Source organism: Schistocerca americana, chromosome 3 (assembly GCF_021461395.2).
Source record: "Schistocerca americana isolate TAMUIC-IGC-003095 chromosome 3, iqSchAmer2.1, whole genome shotgun sequence".
Classification (NCBI taxonomy): domain Eukaryota; kingdom Metazoa; phylum Arthropoda; class Insecta; order Orthoptera; family Acrididae; genus Schistocerca; species Schistocerca americana.
The window spans coordinates 723,142,821-723,160,360 of record NC_060121.1 but is presented as its reverse complement, the minus strand read 5'-3'; the positions used below and the strand labels follow the sequence as shown (position 1 = coordinate 723,160,360).

Sequence of the window (17,540 nt, the reverse complement as noted above, 5' to 3'; positions counted from 1 at the left end):
AGGAACAGAAATTAATAACAAGCTGTTCCAGAAGTACAAAAAAGATTTAGAAATATACGACATAAAAGCAGAAGGAGCAGCAAGACATTTGCAGAAGTGTGTTAAATTTAGAATGATTTCAAGGCAAAAGCAGAAAGAAAGAAACGAAGGAAGATTAGAGTTTAACGTCGCATCGACAGCGCGGTCATTTAGAGACCTAGCACAAGCTGGGATTAGTAAAGGATGCTGAAGGATATCGGCCGTGCTGTTTCCAAAGGAACCATCCCAGCATTTGTTTGGAACGATTTATCGATATCACGGAAAATCTAAATCTGGGTGGCCGGACGGGGGATTGCAATCGTCGTCCTCCCGAATGGGAGTCCATTGTGCTAACCACTGCTGCGCCGCCTCGCCCGGTACGGTAGAAGCCAGAGGATTCATAGGTGTGAAGTGGTCTCAGGAAATAGAAAGAGAGATATGGTGAAAAGGTGACAGAACACTCCAGAGAACCAAACGAATAAATGAGGAGTTTAATTTCTCACTTACCCCCTGGTTGGCCAAAGAAGAGAGGGGGAGGGGAGAGAGAGAGAGAGAGAGAGAGAGAGAGAGAGAGAGAGAGAGAGAGAGAGTTGTTGGAAAAAAAAGTGCCTGCAACCCTGCTAAACAGATTCTGTAGTGAGTTTGTACTGTAGTACACAACTGCGAACTGTGTACCTGCCATCACAATATTGATCGTTAGACTGGTCTGGTGGTTATTCTCATTAGAAATTCACGTTTAGGTTACACTGTAAATATCTTTTCTTTTAACTTTTGTAGTTCTTGTAATTGTAACCTTACAACTTTTCCTTTTATTTTTTTGAGGAAGTTGTCCTACATCACAACATGCGAACTAATACTGTCTCGTATTTCTGAAGAAAGGAACTGGACCACTAGATGTTCGGTAACCACATACGCTCAGTACAAATTCACGTGTGGTTAGTTTTATAAGACAGTTGAGTTTTTAGCTTTAAGTTTGGCAGCAAGCTTCAGAAAAAGTAACTTGATGATATAAGCCAAAGTGTCAGTTATATTGCTCAACTTCGTCTAGGACAGTGGTCGGCAACTCGCGGACAGTGGTCCATGTCCGGAGCGCGGAAAGTCAGAAACTGGCCCGCCTAAAATATTTTTAAAGTATAAATCACGAACTCAAATTGTTTAAAAATATTTTTCTATAGATAACAAATCATTTGAGCACCACTGTTGTAATATTTCCCAGAAGTCTAAAATTAACGGCTGAGTAATTAGAATTCGTAATGGTTAGTTACAGGTAGATTAAATGCATGGTTGCTATGCTGTGCAGCGCAGGACGTGCGCTGAAAAGCAGGGGAGGAAGAGAGCAGGCTGGCCGGCCGGCGCAGTGTGTGTGTCGGTCCACGTAAAAGTTCTGCACATACTAATGCAACACGAGAATTTTATTCACTGAACAAGGAAATTTTAAAAATCGATTTTATACACTGGCAACCTCTGAAACCTCTATTAAATCAGAGAAGGCGTATTCATTTAAAAACCATTTTCTGTGCTCGTAACTAGAACGACAGCCTAGAGCTACTTTATGACACTTCGTCAGTAGCTGCGTTTTCGCACGGAGCGTTTCGTTATTATCGTGGCTTATAACGTTCCTTTTGCGCCGATATGGATCCTGAAAAGCGTAAAGTTGGTAGTGAAAATAGGAAGTTTCTGACTGAGTGGAGTGAACGATATTGTTTTACGCTGCCTGATAGACGTGGACCTTTTCCAATTTGCCTCATATGCAACAGACCTGTCGCTCTTGTTAAAAGTGCCAATATAAAGCGACACTACAAAACAACTCATCAGCAGTTCCGTAACAAATTTCCTCTAGGTAGTAATGCTCGTCAAGAAAAACTCCAGGCATATCTCGAGCTTCTTATAAAAAAAAGTACGGCCTTCCTAGTTCGCTCTACGAGCGAACAAGAAAACTCTGCAGAAGCAGCGATGCGTGTGTGCTGGACGCTTAATAAACACCACAAGCCATTTTCAAACTCTGAGATAGTACAAAAAACATACGCTGGAAGTGGCCATGGCACTTTTTGAAGAGAAGAAGGATGTTTCTGCCGCAGTTCAAGGTATTCCGCATTCCATTGTCGGCAAGAAGTAATACAAGGAGAACCGAAAAATTGGCAGGTGCCAGTAAAGACAGTCTGCTCGAACATCTGCCGAAGACGCCTTGCTACGACATAGCACTAGGTGAATCATGCGACGTTGTTGATGAAGAACAAATGTCCATTTTCCTGACATTTTTGGAAACTGAAAGTAAAGAATTTAGGGAAAAACTGCTAACAATATTGCCTTTGAAAGGCAAGACGCGCGGAGAATATTTATTAAGGTTTTCGATGACTTCATGACAAAATCGAACATTAGTTATAATAGAATGGTGTCTCTTTCAACTGACGGGGCTGCAGCGATGATCGGCAAAGAAAAGCGACTAGTAAAGTGAATCAAAAATAAGAATGCTGGGCTACTATCTTATCAGTGCATAATTTACTAAGCAGCCCTTTGTGGAAAACTGACTAAGAAAGAAAAAATCGACAGGTTCATCATGTTGATTAGTTTTATAAGGTCTCTTCGTGTTCTTCAGCACAGACAGTTCAAAGAGTTTCTTACTGAGTGTGATTCGGCGCATTCTGACTTAGTGCAGTACAATAACGTTCGTTGGCTAAAAGAAGGTCAAGTGATTGAACGCTTTAGGGAAATAAAAGAAGTAGTAACATCCTTCTTAGAAAACTTGGATTCACAACAAGCAAGAAACCTTTTGGAGTTCCTAGTAAACGAACGCAGTATGCTAGCTGCGGCTTTTTTGAAAGACATTCTGAAACATTTAAATGCGCTCAATACCGAGTTACAAGGAAATGGGAAATTAATATGTGATCTGATGCAAAATGTGTCTTCTTTCCGTCGAAAGCTGGGTATCTTTGAAAAAGACATGGGAAGTCACGAATTTGTTCACTTTCCAACAATTTTTCAATACATAAATAATTCTGAAATAATATATAAGAAACTATATATAACCTCAGTTGGTTTCATTACCGCACTCGAGGCTGATTTTTTCTTATATATTAGATTATCACGATTGCTGACTGGGCTGCAACGTTGAAAGTACAAAAATTCTGAAATTGACATTTCAGTATTCTCAAATTTTATATCACATCTTAAGAAGGGATTTGCGGCAAGGTTCTAACGTAAGACTTTTCAGAGATAGATAAGCTGTCACGATTCTTAAAATCTCCTTTTGAAGTTTCTCCAGCGGCAGAATGGACGGACTTGGCTGCGAAGTTGTTTTGCCTTTCAAAGCCTTTTCTCCAAATGGAGCTAATACACTTGCAGCAAGACATTTTCTTGCAAACGTATAAACCTGCATCTGCTGAGGAATTTTGCAGTAAACACGTCCCAGAAAAATATGAAAATTGCAAAAAATTAGCCATGTACCTGGCTACTATGTTTGGCTCCTCAAGTATCTGTGAATTCATTTTCAAAAATTAATTTTTTTTTAAGAACAAGTATCGTTCAAGATTATCGGCCGCCCACCTTGAAGACATTATTCGCATATGCTGCTCCCCACGTGAACCTAACTTTAAGACACTGGCTCAAGTCCGCGAAAGTAATTTCTCCTATTGATTTTATAATACAAATAGGCCTATCTATAGTATTTCATATTATTTTGCGAGTGAAAATTAGTCAGAAATATGAAGTTTGTCCTTTGATCCTCATAACAAGTTTCAAAAGGCTATTTTTGCCACTTACCACAGAGAGAAGATGGTGTTTGTGTGTACTTACTTATCTGCAGGCTGAGGCAGAAGACTGCAGAGGACGCCATCCGACAGTCACGTGACCAGCTGCGCCCGAGCGCCCGTCATCGTCACAGATAGCCTGGAAGGGAGAACAAGACACACTGAAAATTACAGGCCACACATCGCCACCTCTTCCTGTTTGCAAACACATCAGCACACATACAAAATCTCTACGAGAGAACGATGTGTCAACCTTGCTGATTGGGCGATCGTGGGTAATGGCTATCGCTTGCGCAGCGAAACGTCTTTAGAAAAACCTTCTTTTTATAGCCAGGAGACCGTGATCAATATTCAGGAACTAACATTCAGCGTAGTCAATGTCTGGAACCGAGCTTAGCGGCAAAAATTAGCCAGTAGTACAGTGTATCTATAAAAGTTTATCCTGATTTCAAGATTAAATATTAATTATATTTGTCGTGGTACCGTTTGTTTTTGTTACAGGACTACTAGGAAAATTATAAAGTTTCCGTACAGCTGTGTCTCATTCAGAACTTTCGTCACATGGAGCGCTGTGTGAGCTGTATTGTAAAAATGGCACCCCCCCCCACCCCCACCCGAGAAACTCAGTGTGCTGTGTGACTAACAGAAACCAAATCACCGATTGCTGTGCAGCGAAAGTGCAATCTATTATGGCAAGAAAGCACCTGATGTCTCGTTAATCGGAACTTCGACGGAAACTTTTTTAGCAACGGTGTGGGTTCAGAAAAGGACAAGCAGCGGTAGAGCACTATTTCACAACGCGCAGGTAGTTCATACCGCATTCACGGGGCCGCCACAGATATCGATTACACAAGCTTCGCCGAAGCTTCAAGTGCCAAAGTGTGCAGTGCATGAAGCGTTTCGCAAACGTCTTGAATTGTATGCGTACAAGATCCAAATTGTTCAGGCATTACTACCAAATCACCTATACGTGAGCATTTTGCAGTGGACGTGCTGAACCGTTTGGACGAGGACAACGATTTTTTGAAGCGTGAGTGTTTTTCCGATGAGCTTACATTTCATGTTTGTGGCTCACTTAACCGCCATAATGTCCGGATCTGGGGATCACACGATTCTCGTATCGTACGGGAATACATTCGGGACAGTCTACAGGATAAGGTGTGGTGAGGTTACGGTATGATCGACTGGTTGACGCATTTTTCTTCCTCGAAAGCAATGTAAGTGAGTATGTTTATCTAGTCATGTTGGTGAATTATGCCTTCCCCAGCTACAGGACATGCAAGACGCTATCATCTTTCAGCAATATGACACTCCCCATTATTGGGCTCTAGAAGTCTGCAATCTTCCGAATGAAACATATCCCAACAGGTGACTTGGCATAGACGGCCCAGTTCCACGGTCGCAGAGATCACCTGACATTACCCCCATAGATTTCTTTCTTTGCGGGTATGTGAAAGAAATTAGTACAAAGCAGCAGTTCCTGATATTGTGACACTGCAACGACGCTTCAGAGATTCCACTGCCACAATCACACCACACATGTTGCAGAAGTGTGGCAAGAGACTGAATACCGGCTGATATTTTGCTTGTTACCAGGTTACATATGTTGAACTCATCTAAATGTTGAAGTGTATTACCTGAATTAAATGTTTATAAACGGCTCAAACCTTAACGAGTAGAGGCATAAGTGGTAACGCATGCTTCATTTGTTGTTGTTGTAGTCTTCAGTCCTGAGACTGGTTTAATGCAGCTCTTCATGCTACTCTATCCTGTGCAAGCTTCTTCATCTCCCAGTACCTACTGCAACCTACATCCTTCTGAATCTGCTTAGTGTATTCATCTCTTGGTCTCCCTCTACGATTTTTACCCTCCACGCTGCCCTCCAATACTAAACTGGTGATCCTTCGATGCCTCAGAACATGTCCTACCAACCGAATTCGCGTTGGTATTTTGCAACTGTGACTTATTAAACTGATAGCTCGGTAATTTTCACATCTGTCAACACCTGCTTTCTTTGGGATTGGAATTATTATATTCTTCTTGAAGTCTGAGGGAATTTCGCCTGTCTCATATATCTTGCTCACCAAGCGAGTATAGACCTTAGTATGGGACAAATTTCAACTTGATACGCTTACCCGTTCCTGAGAAAAACTATTTTAACAGAAGGAAAAGAAAGTAATCCTATAAGGGTTCCGCTTTCACACTTCTAAGCCTTGCTGCGACAGCAAATGCTGAAAATTAAATTGGCGGAGAAGGAATGGAAGGTAGCAATGATACGACAGAGGCGAAGAGAAACTAGTACGGCAGTGATGAGAGTAGAAGTATAATATTGCCAAAAGAAAGTAGTTTATCCACGTTTATGGAAGACGATTCGCAAAGCATGACTGGTCGGTGAAAATATTAGTACTCAGTACAAAGCAAATGAAAATGATATCAAATACTGGTGGCTAGAGTGAATGATAAATTGGAAAACGTATTTCATACAAGAAGGAGAGACACTCCGTGCTGCGGGCTGGTGAACAGTAGCCCGTCAAGGTTTACATTCTGGATTGCGCCGTTTTCGCGAAGCCCCGCGACTTAACAATTCAGATGAGCGCGTGGCGCGCCGATATTTCTCGGCGCAGCGTCGTCACGCGAGCGCGCTAACTTAGCGCCGCTGACGTGTGCCGGAGCGGCCGGCGCGCCACTGGAATACCGGCGAGCGCAGGGGGGCGGCGGGCCACCGCTCACTGCCAGCCGCCCACTCCCCCAGGACACATTCCGACGCTAACACATCGCCTTATTCTCACCGGCTGGTGTACCTAGGATTACGGGCCGCGACCGCACTTCCTCACCCCTCGCACTACATGAGGCAGTTCTTAAAAGCCGCGTTGACGTTCTGTAACTGTGGAGGTCACAGCACAGAGGTGAGGAAACTTAACGACGCTTAGTCATAGTCATCATCACCTAGTTTTTCTTTCTTCAAATTTCACGTCCATGAAACTGTTCACGCAGGAGAATCGTACAAACGTACAATCGTTTGACCATCGAACCAAGTCCCGTATGGACGACGTAGTACGAGTAATAACAACACCGACTCAAAGGAAGGCCTCGGCGCTTGTTCGTGACGTCACGTCCGCTAGGCACGGCGAACGCCAGCTCTGTTGCAGGCATACTCATAATGGTGGTGTCTCTCTCCCTGATATAGGAAAATGTGAAACTATTGGCGGTAGTTGACCAACACACATTGTTCTGCAATCAATTAATTGTGCAATTCATTACACTTCTTAACAAATAGTGTACGCCGGAACTTAAATTTCCACCTGTTTTAAGGACTGACATACAAAAACAACTTCATGGTCCAGCACCAACAGAATTCGTGCTTCTTTACTTTATTTGTAAATCTGAGGAAGTTACGTTTGTACTGGGTTGCTTTTACAAGACACTGTGAATATATTGGTGCTCTTCTTTAGGTATTTTGGTTGACTATGGGGTGAGGAGCATTGAATGTTAATGAAATATCTTGCGATTGCACACGTTGGGGGAGGGGGTGGGGGACAGAAGACGAGGCAAAAGAGAGATACTTGTTTTATCAAATAAAATTTTTTATCTTATAAAGTTTCTCCCTTCAGTTGCAAGAGGGGAATATTTATCTTTTCTAATGTGCATGTTTAAAAAAGTTTAAGCTCAGCAGTATTTTCAATGTATGAAGCTATTTTGTTTCCTGTTCAGAATTCCTTTCGTTGAAAACGACTGTAATCTAAACAGCGGCAGACGACGGGTTTTCTAGCTCCGAATTTAAACTGAGATCCCAACATAACCATAACCGCGTGATGTACAATGTATGTGTCCGAGAAAAACGGCGTTCAACAATCTGCGGCAGAACTACACTGAAGAACCAAAGAAACTGGTACACCTGCATAATATCGTGTAGGGCCCCCGAGAGCTCGCAAAACTGCCGCAACACGGCGTAGCATGAACTCGGCTAATGTCTGAAATAGTCTGGAGCGAACTGACACCTTGAATCCTGCAGGGCTGTCCATAAATCCATATGAGCACGAGGGGATGGAGATCTTTTCTGAACAGCACTTTGCAAGGCATCCCAGACATCCTCAGTAATGTACATGTCTGGGGGTCTAGTGGCCAGCGGAAGTGTTTAAACTCAGAAGAGTGTTCCTGGAGCCATTCTGTAGCAATTCTGGACGTGTAGGGTGTCGCATTGTCCTCCTGGAATTGCCCAAGTCAGTCGGAATCCAATGGACACGAATGGATGCAAGTGATCAGACAGGCTGCTTACGTACGTGTCACCTGTCAGAGTCGTTTCTAGATGTATCACGGGTCCCGTATCACTCCAACTGCACACGCCCCACACCATTATAGAGCCTCCACCAGGTTAAACAGTCCCCTGCTGACATGCAGGGTCCTTGGATTCAAGAGGCTGTCTTCCCCCCTCGATACAATTTGAAACGAGACTCGTCCGACCACGCAATGTGGTGTGACGTCACGTGTGCAGGATTGCTGCTGAAATTGCTCGTCAATATTTTATAACGTTTTAGTCTTCAGTTGCTTATTAGTGGATTTTCATTAATCTCAGTATTTCTTCCTGTGGTATTGACTCGAGTGGTCTGTTATTCGCGAGTGAGTTTACATCGTTCGTCCAAGCCTCACGCCTCAGTAGTGTGTTTACATTTTGCGGCGTGCAGTTGCGGCTGTAGCGGTAATAAAGCTAAGTACTGACAAAGTTATTTGTGCTCTGTTATATAGTTATTCAATTTAACAGTTTTCAGTGGTGTTTCGTGCTGTTTGTGACGAAATAACGATTTAATAAACTTTCGGAAACGTTCGCTCACTGTGTTTTTTTTAAGAGTTTTCCGTGCATTGAAGTCGTTAAGTAAATTTCGTGCTTTAGTTTTCAGCTGCTTACGTTTCTTATTGTTTCAAGTGAAATATTTCAGTAAAATTTTCATTCAGTGTTTTAACTTCGTTAGATTAGATTAGATTGGATTAGATTAGATTAGTACTTGTTCCATAGATCATAGATAATAGATCATAGATCATAGACCATAGATTTGGCTTTCCGACCAGTCGAATCATTCTAGCGACGCTATGGGCCGCAAATGTGAAAAATCCAAATATAATCCACTTTGAAAAAGGGCAGATTGCTATAGTCCGATACCTGAAAAAAAAAAAAAAATCGAAAATGGCGAAGCTGCTCTGCTATTCGTGTGATACGTACCTAACTAAAGCACTCGGGACTCGAACTGTACATTTGAACGTTGAGCGTACAGAGTCTCTGACGTTATCTCGTGGAAAAAGGACGTTGCGAAGTCTTTATGAGCGTGCAGAACAATGTCTAGCGTGTCAGATATTCTGAACGTGCATTCGAACGTGGTCCAATGAGATGGAAGAACGCCACCTAAGTCAGATGACGCCTTCTCTCTTTAGTACAGAGTCGCGAGACGCCATTTTGGCTTTCAATTGAAGCCTTTATGCATAAATGCGCCTTCTAAGTACCAGAAAATGCGGATCCCTCGAAAACCTGTTGTTAATTGTACCATCCGTTGTAATTAAATGACGGGAAACGTCATTGCTGGTAAAAGAATTATTGTAACTTTCGTATTAGGAAAGTATTACTTTTCAAGGGAACTGAATATTGAGGATTCATCAATAACGCATTATCTTTGGTTTGGTTATAATTAAATGTCAGTTAATGACATATCTACGATTAAAGCTTTCAGGGGACACTAAGATGCAAAGAATAGTTATAAATCATTTGTAGTCGGCGTATCGTAATGGGTAGAGACGCAGATTTGTAATATGACACGTGATGTGTTGCTCGTTCGCATCCTACTGGACACCTTACAATATCTGACATACTTACGGGATGAACACGGGAAAGTATCTCGTCATCCTAAATACAGAATTAAGTATGCAAATTTCCTCAGGATTCCAATATGTATAACTTATGATAAAATTTTGACATACAATCTAATGCAAAAAATGTAATGTTATTTCCACAAAGCTGTCATCTAAGAAACAATTCAATGGACAGTTTATTGCAGACTTCCGCACTAGAGACTGAAATGTGAATGTGTTATAGAGCATATAATTATTTTTAAAATGAATTCGTTTTCTGAATGTGATGTTATTGTGTGAAACTGCTAAACGCTAACGAAACACCTTTTTAAAAAACGTTTTTATACTAAACTTCATATTCAAAACTAGGTTAATAGAAGAATACCATACCATTTTCGATAATACGTAAATATAAGTCGCTCTTTCTGAGGAGTGAGTTTGTTCGATTGACTTTATCTACAAGACAGATTGCACTATTTGTGTACGATATTTTGCACTTTCTTGTTTCAAGTTTTCTATTTTACATGTTGTACAGGTTCTGCTATTGAGTGGGAACAGTTATACGTAAGAATGACGCTAGGGTTTAACCCAAAATTGAGACTAATGAAGTAACTTTTATCTTATGCGGAGAACTATTGTAAATTTGCATCGCACTATTTGTAATTGAACTTTTATAAGTCGATGTCCTTAGTGCCTGGACATGGTCATTGTTACTGAAATTTTCATTTATGAATACTACAGGCAGAACAAAACGACTAGCGCACGGACAAGGGAGGAAATGTGCGTTTTAATAGAGCGAACGTAAGAATTTTACGACCGTGCGTTTCGTAAACAGCCAGTTACAGCCGATAACTACCGCTGCAGAGCGCTGCCATCGCGTGTATCTCATTGAGGCATACGTACCGTGCGCACAAGTCCCATCGTTCCTGAGCGTTCTGCAGCACGTTGAAGTTCGACAGCACGGTCCGTGTGGCGAGGGCTTAAGGAAAGTGGTTGAAGGACGGTGAAACCATGAGTACGCGAGAAGGTGTCGCACGTCTACGCCTCATCGCAGAGAGTGGAGGCGAGAGCTTTGCCCGCTCTGGAAAGCAAGATACGCGGCAGGTCTGGCGACAGACTACAGTGCTGGTGCAATCACAGGTGTTTCGTAGTACAGTGTTCAGCGCAAATTGTTGAACATCGGGCTGCACAGTAGACAACGCTTTGTTCCCATGTCGATAACGACGACGTCGTCAGGTACGATTGTAGTGGGTCCGGTATCATCCATACTGGACCAAGAATCAGTGACAACGTGCCGTATGTGCGTGGTCGTGTCCGGATACGCCGTCATGCAGGCCAACGGCTGATCGAAACAGGCATTACGCCACAGACGCAGGTCGGTGGGGTACTACTGTGGTGTGAGGTACATTGAACGTTCTTACATTCACTTGGGCTTCCATGGGGCCTGTGGTACTAATCGAAGGTACAATGACAGCTTTGGTTACGGTTGCCAGCAGTACTTTACAATAATGAATTGTACATTATTCCGGGCTATTGCTTCCTATAATTTACGAGAAAAAAAAGTAAGTGAAAATACTTTATTTCAGGTAATTTGATTTTTTCTTGGATTCGTTTTAATACGAGTATTAGTGTTTTGAACGCCACCTAACTTCAAATGTCGTTATTGTCAATGTCAAAGTTTCAATTGAGAAAGAACGAGAACCGGTTAATCTCATATTCTTCACAACTCGTAACTACCGAAAATGACTCTGTTAGACTGTGTGAAGTAGGTACACTTTTCTCTATGCATCATTTACTTCATGAAAAGTTAGCCATAGGCCTCAGAAACACTGCTCGTTACATACTGGCACCAGTCGCAACATTTCACATCCTTACGCGACGGCTGCTAGCAACCTCGGCGATCTGAAGACTGCTCTACATGTAACGTTTGCTCGTCAGTCTTGCATGATCATGCCAGATTTCTCAAAATAAAACGTTACGTGTGGACGGAAGTTTGACGCTCTTGCATGAACTGCATGAAGTTTGACAAAGTTGCAAAAGACTAATGGGCTGGAGCTTTGTGTACATGCAAGATTGCCGACAAGTCTGTACATGTAGATGCACGTCAGTCTTATCGCTCAAACTCAGCTCCGCTGCCAGTCTACTCTTGGTGACGATAGATGTTCCAATGTCATTTTAGTGTGTGTTGTGGCGAAAGACAAACGCAGACTTACGACAATGGACACACGATGGCTAAGGAGAAAGTCTTTGTCCTTTCCAATGGGGCACGGAATACATACATAGAGTCATTTGAATGAGAAAGACTGCATTAATGTCATCGACGATTGACAGAAAAATGTAATAATATCTGTTACAACGTAATTTATAGCTGCCACACACTCCTGCAAAATTTGAGCAATACGCGACTACTGCGGCACGCAAGACTCACTCCATGTATGGATTTTGTGAAACTGTGTGCGCGGTGGACACGCTCTTTTTATTTTTTTGTTGATTGGCTTTCGGGGCGTGGCTATACAGCCAACCGAATGGTGTAATGTCAGTTATGACGGTACGAACGTACGAATAATACAACCCCCAGTCCCTGAGCGGAGACGTCTCCGACCCCGCCGGGAATCGAACCCGGGCTCCTTTGCTAGCAATCCGCCGCGCTGGCCGCGCAGCTACCAGAGCGACTGGACACACCCTTCACCGCCGCAGAAACAAAACGAAGCAGTTTTCCCACTTTCTTGAATTCGATTTTGAGGAAACCAACTTTTTCTTAAGCCAAGTTATTACGAGTACGAGATACAGGAAGATACAGGACGCATTATTTTAATCCAAAATCAAGGAGAAGATACACAGAATGGAGGGTTTCATCATCATCATCAGCACCGGAAAAGTGTAGAAGCAGTATCGAGACACCCTCAGTTATTTAAATATATATCGTCTTTATATTTCATGAGATGAATGAAGTTAAGTTTCTGCATATCGTATATTCACCATCTCCTAATACGTTTTGAAGCACGAACATTTTAATGGGCAAATTTGAAACCGTGAGCCAGACCGGGACTTGGAACCTTGCTTTTCTTGGGCAATGCTCTTACCGACTAAACTATATAGGTACCACTGACGACCCGACTTTAGCGCTTCACTTCACCAAAAATGTTGAGCGTTTAGGCCCCTTCCAGCCCAAAGTTTTAATCTCTCGGTACGTTTCAAACCAGTACACATACCACAGAAAGACTACTGATTGCTTCGGCGAAACAACCATCACTAACGCCCTTCATATACACATTCGAGATTAATATGCACGTAACTTTTATTGAAATGATCAGTTACCCGACCCCCTGGAGTTTTTCCTCCTATTCCCAATATTACTCATTTCATCTTTTGCAGTTCTTGGCAATTTCTATCATAAGTATTTATATTTACCCGCTGTTGACTTCTACTGATAAGCCTGCGATCCTTATCAAAATCCATTATCGCGAGAGACGAAAGTTGTTAGAAATGTGCGATTCTCGACGTGTCTGCGTGCCTGAACTTTTTTGAATGCCACAAGAAAGATACCTCAGAAAAGCAAGTTGGCTGCTACGTACAAGGAAGAAAAGATTTAAAGCTATAAGCTATCGGGCTTAGAGTTTCATTCAGCATAAACTGCCAGTTAACATCACAGTTATGATGTGTAATATGCTTACGAACAAACTAGACAGTTCTCTTCTATTTTCTCTTTACTGCTTGTGGCTAGCTGAAATCTACGACAAAAACCAATCAAAAAAACAAATCATTTTTTGGCCAACCTCATAATACCTTTGTATTAACACGATATAAAATAATAAATAAATTAGACGCCTGTACACTCTGTCTGGTTTTTCGATAGCTGAGGCTCTTCAGCCTGCCGTAGGCCATCGGCTCGTGTATTTCCGTAAAGAAACGTAAGCCACGGCTCCGGTGGATACAAACGGCCGAAAGGCGGCAGCTGGGCGGATATCGATACCTATGTTAGGCAGCTACGTCAGCGGGGCTGGGCGCCCCCTCCGGTTAAAGGAGAACCAGTAGCATGGAAATGGAGCTCCCGCCGGTCGCGTCCTCCGGGACGGGCCGAACTGGTGCACACCTGCGACCCCTGCCGGCGCCACCACGGCGGACGGCGGACCGTCCGCAAAGCGGGAAATATGGCTCTGTGCGTTTCTCCAGTTCGACGTGCACACTGTATTTTCTGTGGTTTACCCTTTAACTACGATTTAAAACAACAAGAAGGAACTATTTTTTAGAGGTGTTCCAAATTTTTTTAAATTTGGTATCTCTTAAGGTCAACACGCTAATTATCCTCTCGGAAAAGTAATTACCGAAACCCGAAAAAAAAAACACCAAGTCGCTGAGGCAATGAGAGTCTCGAAAAATGAGAAACCAAATGGTACGAAATCTAACAAGTACGACCTACGAGGCAATTGTGGCTACAAGGACAATCGAAAAGTGAGCGCTTTCGCTGTCCTTGTGTATGATCGTCGTCATTATAGCACGATGATGTCTGACGTTTCATCGTAACCCTTACCAAGAATCAAACTGGGAATACCGCATCAAATGCGTCAGGATTTTTGTTTCTCACTAGGTTGGATTACACTCAAACTCGGGGTCTTTGTTGAACAGTACTCCAGTAATAATTAAGATAGCAGAGAGCAGTCGCGGATCGAAGGGTGGAGGGGATTCATGACACTTTAAAAACTGTCAGTAAATAAAGAGGAGGAGCGTTTACATTTTTACATAAATCGATTTCGAAATTTAACACCTAACATTTGGAGAATAAACTAACGTGGAAATTATGTCTCGAAAATGGGAAGCAATTGTAGAACTTACAATCTACGTTTAACACAGGTCTTCAGGGCCTGATCACCTTGATGGACTCTCGGCCTGATCACCTGTGGAGAACATTCCACACAGGTGAAAGCGCTTACGCACAGGCTGAGCGTATTAGGTGCCAACAAAAAGTCCAACATGGCTCGCGAGCCGACAAGGAAACCAGGCTAGCCACAAAAAAACGAGCTGCGCGGGGTAGCCGTCTAAGGCGTCTTGTCACGGTCCGGGCGGCTGCCCCCATCGGAGGTTCGCGTCCTCCCTCGGCCGTGGGGTGCGTATTGTCCTTAGCGTAAGATAGTTTAAGTTACATTACGTAGTGTGTAAGCTTAGGGGCCGATGACCTCAGCAGTTTAGTCCCTAAGGACCTTACCACAAATTTCCAAATTTACATAAATCTGAGTGAGGGAAGACAAGCCCGTCCGGTTAGCCGTGAGGTCTAACGCACTGCTTTCCGGGCGGGAAGACCGGCGGATGAGTGTCGAGGTCAGGTTTGCCGGCCAGTCCGTGAATGGTTTTTAAGGCGGTTTTCCAACTGCCTCGGCGAAAGCGGGCTGGTTCTACACTATGTCGGCGATTGCTGCGCAAACAATGTCTCCACGTACGTGGTGACGCAAACATTGGGTTACACTCGCTTGGAATGAGACGTTCCCGGGGGTGCACTGGGGCCCGAACCGCACAATAGCCCTGGGTTCGGTGTGGGGCGGCGGTGGGGTGAGTGGACTGTTGTAGCCTGTTTAGTACCACTGAGGGCTACGGCGGGGACGAAGCCTCTCCGTCGTTTCTAGGTTCCCAGTTCAATAAAATACAAAGGGAAGACAAAAAGTGAAAGATCCGAAAAAAGAGTGTAATACCCCTATCTAAGCAAGTGAATGAGTTCAAATGGGACAGAATAGTAGGGCTCCCACACCGACTTCGGCTCGCATTAGACATATGCTACGACAGTAATGCTTGTATGAAACTAGTGAAATAGGAGACCGTCGTACGCAAGGATGAAGGAGTATAGGAACGCGTGATGACATCATAGCACAGGATAATCGCCATGTGGTCCATACAGCTCAAGCATTACAAATTATCCACTGTGTAGGCTCAGCACAGGTCACTGAGCAGCATTGAGTGTCTTTGCGTCGTCAGTTTGACGCCGTCTGCTGCGGTCTGGACTAGAGGCTTCCCTGCTGTTGTGTCTGCTTTCTTGATCTAGAAACCAAATAATCAAATCGACATGAAGATGTGGTGTTTCCATCGAGTACTGTTAAAGCCGTTGTTACACTGATGGGTTTATATGCTACCGTGGTGATGGAAATCTTTCAGACTATATTGTTCAGTGGCATATTTCGATACAAAACACGATCTCAGCCCCTGTATACAGATAGTAGCCTGTACAGAGCAAATTTAGAAATCTAGCAAGAGCCGCTCTTTCAAGCAAGATCACACGGCATACTTCAACACGGTCAGTTCCTGCGCACAAGCAACTCTTCATCTAAGAGCAACGGCTTCCTTAGTCTGAGCGTTCGCCCGACATATCGTATACTGAACATGTCATATACACATGCGTCTACGTCTACAGGTCTACTCTGCAATTCATATTCACAAAGGGTTCATACAATCTTTTTAGACTATTTCTTGCCATTCCTCTCTCGAATAGCACGTGAAAACTGAGCACCTAAATCTTTTCGTGCGAGCTCTGTTTTCTTTTGTTTTTTATTACGATGGTCATTTCTCCCTACATAGGTGGGAGTCAACAAAATATTTTCGCATTCGGAGAAGAAAGTTGGTGATTGACATTTCCTGAAAGGTCTCGCCGCAACGAAAGACGCTGTTGTGTTAATGATTGAGACCTCAAATCGGTTATCATATCGATGAAACTCTCGCCTCTAGTTCGTTGCAACGAGCAGCTTTTCTTCGAACTTGTTCGATATCTTCCGTCAATCCTGTCTGGTAAAGACCGCATACCGAGTAGCAATACTCCAAACGAACATATATATATGGATAGTGTAGACGGTCTCTTTGGAAGATGTTACATCTTCTAAGTATTCTGATAATGTAATGCAGTATTTGTTACATTTCCATTCAACACAGCCTACGCAGTGGGTCCAATTTAAGTTTTTCGTAATCATAATGCCTAGGTATTTACTATAGTTCAATTCTTTTATCTTGGCGGCTTGCGCATGCCCGCCCAGACGCGGGAGATTGCTGCGTTGCCAGTTGCACACGACGCACGCGCCAATAGAAGCAGCGCCATAGTATAGCATAGTATGCAAGCTTACGTTTAGGGGGGAGCGCGCAGTTCATGAAGTAGAGCCACCACGGCCGCATTAACCCTTTCGCTGCTACAAAGACGTGCTCCCTGCATTCCGCGCTGTGCGCGATTTTATCACTGCACTGCTCGCCTGTGCAGACACATCGTGTTCCGACTGCTTTGACACTCTTTATCATTCGATTCCACAAAAACTATTTGGCCCAAAAATTAGATTTTTACACATCTTCTTGACTGATGACTTAATTTTGTTTCGATGTTCAACGCAGTTATTATGCATTAAATATAGTAAACCACTGCACGAAATTTTGAAGAGTTTGCAGAGGTAAAAGTCCATAGCGTATACTTTCCGTATGGTCGATTTTAGATGCCACAATGTTGAGAATGAAATGTGAACAAGATACCCAAATTTCATATAAAATTTACTGTATAACAATATCTCATTAAAGTACCACATACGTGTCGTATGTAATATTGAGAAATATTCCGTCTTTCGCGACTGTAACAAAAGTTTTATTTACACTGAGCACGTTTGGCTTTATTTTAAAGCATTTCAATCAATCAAAAGGAAGTAGACAAAATACATTAAACAAAACTGTGGACTTACAAAAACATTAGGACTTGAATATACCGTCTATCACTGAAGTGCTCTGAGCTATGTCAAATATAATTTTTATGTGTGGCACACACAAACATCATTTATTTGCTAAAACACTGATCAGCCAACATAAACGTTGAATATTGTGTTACCGCAGCAGAAAACTACGAAAGATGACTTGGCAATGGAGGAGACAAAATACTGTCCACTGAAGATGCTTCAAAAGAGAGAAACGCGTCTGGTCTAAATAAGTCGC

At 42.9% G+C, this 17,540-nt stretch overlaps 1 long non-coding RNA gene across 1 annotated transcript in view; it reads right to left on the bottom strand.

Annotated features, from left to right (window-relative positions):
- Positions 1-3,821: 3,821 nt before the first annotated feature.
- Positions 3,822-17,540, bottom strand: part of LOC124605608 — a 556,596-nt gene continuing 542,877 nt past the window's right edge. The window contains exon 3 of the long non-coding RNA XR_006978664.1: positions 3,822-3,903. This is a non-coding gene — a long non-coding RNA (uncharacterized LOC124605608). The remainder of the gene's footprint in view (positions 3,904-17,540) is intronic.